Source organism: Lissotriton helveticus, chromosome 5_1, assembly GCF_964261635.1.
Source record: "Lissotriton helveticus chromosome 5_1, aLisHel1.1, whole genome shotgun sequence".
Lineage (NCBI taxonomy): Eukaryota > Metazoa > Chordata > Amphibia > Caudata > Salamandridae > Lissotriton > Lissotriton helveticus.
In genome coordinates this window covers 485,292,494-485,294,041 of record NC_136065.1, presented here as the reverse complement: position 1 = coordinate 485,294,041, position 1,548 = coordinate 485,292,494, and the positions used below count along the sequence as shown (strand labels likewise).

General features: G+C 42.1%; 1 long non-coding RNA gene across 1 annotated transcript; it reads right to left on the bottom strand.

Moving 5' to 3' along the window:
* Window positions 1-554: 554 nt before the first annotated feature.
* On the bottom strand, window positions 555-1,115 carry LOC144753236 (uncharacterized). Its single transcript, XR_013594255.1, has 3 exons — window positions 1,056-1,115; window positions 893-950; window positions 555-800 (listed from the first exon to the last, which is right to left on the bottom strand). It is a non-coding gene; the product is annotated as an uncharacterized LOC144753236 (long non-coding RNA).
* Window positions 1,116-1,548: the final 433 nt, after the last annotated feature.

Genomic DNA, 1,548 nt, shown 5'->3' with positions numbered 1-1,548 from the left:
AGATGTTTAAAAGATAAATACCCATCTCATATGTCAGTGCTGGTGATTATGCTGCTCCTGATCAGAACCTAGGACAGAAAAGAAATGAAAAATACATAGGATGTGCATTAGACAATCTTAATGCAACATAGCCTGCCACTGCTGTGTGCACTGTAGAACAACAAAGGTTTTGGATCCTACGTCTACCCAGCCCGGATCTCAACAACAAAATAAACAGAACAGAGTGGCTGGATAGGAAAAGTTTGTATCATTAGTATCGGTCACGCAGTCGAAATGTACTACGTTACCAAGGACTTCGGTACCAAAAACAAATTTATTTAATTTTTAACTGTTTTTTTAGATTCATCAAAACGCATGGGCAAACCAAAGACTGTCACGACAGTGAATACATAAATGCAATATTTACATTTGTACACACATACCAATATACATTATTTACAAAGTGAAAGAAACACAATTGAATAAAGATAGTTATAAAAGAAAAGCAATAACATTAATCAATATTCAAACATTAATTGCATTTATATACAGTGAGAAAATTCCTACAAAAAGCAAGGGTACAACCAGTCCGTGGGGATGTAAAACCAAAGGACAGGCGGGGACAGATGGAGTAGTACACCTGCCTGCCTAACAACACTGTGGTTGATATTTATAATGGGTTGCACCACTAGGGTCCCAGGTGGTGTTTACTTTCTCTTCCTAGGTGCACCCTTTTGAATAACCACAGGATGGGTATGTCGACGCGTTTCGAACCGGATTATTGACGGTTCTCTTCAGGACAGGGACTGGGAACAATGATTCTGTAACAATATACAGAGTGGGTGTCAGTGTTAGACATAATAGTTGTGTGAAAACTTTTAGTGATGACTCCACACCATGGAAAGACTTATACCTGCACGTGGCAAAGGATGTGCCTCGGTGTCGGTAAATCGCCAGGAGGGGGGTTGATTCTGTAGAAACATGCAAAATTAGAGCTTAGCACCCTAGTCCAAGTAGGAACTTTCGGGCTATACTGATACATATCACCTAATGCCATCAAGGACAAGAACTCGTACCTGTGGTTAGCCGGTTCGGATTCATAAAGGTTTAGTTGTCCGCCACGCGGTACACACACGAGAGTGGGACTGCTTACATATTGACAATGTTTCGATGCGCAAGCTGAAAATGACACACAGAAATCGGCGCGCGAGATTAGACAAATACTCCAGTGTGAGACAAAATGTGTGAGTTACGAAGCCGAGTGACAATTCCTACCTGAATGAGTAGCTTGTACAACGTGTGGCAACAGATGTCAGAAATCACTTCAGAGCTGGTCTGTAAGTGAGCCGGGACCTGCGTTACAAGAAGGCAAAGGTAATTAAACCAAGCTTTCCCATGGGGCGGAGGGTCATGGCGATGTGCACAGCATACCAATGTCAAAGAAAAAGGAAAAAAGGAAACGAGCCCAAGAAAAGGGAGTAATTAATCCCCTAGTTACACATAGGACATGTAGGAAAGTAGAAAGGCAAGCAGATTCTCAAGGGGGGTGCCCAAACTGTGGAAAGGATG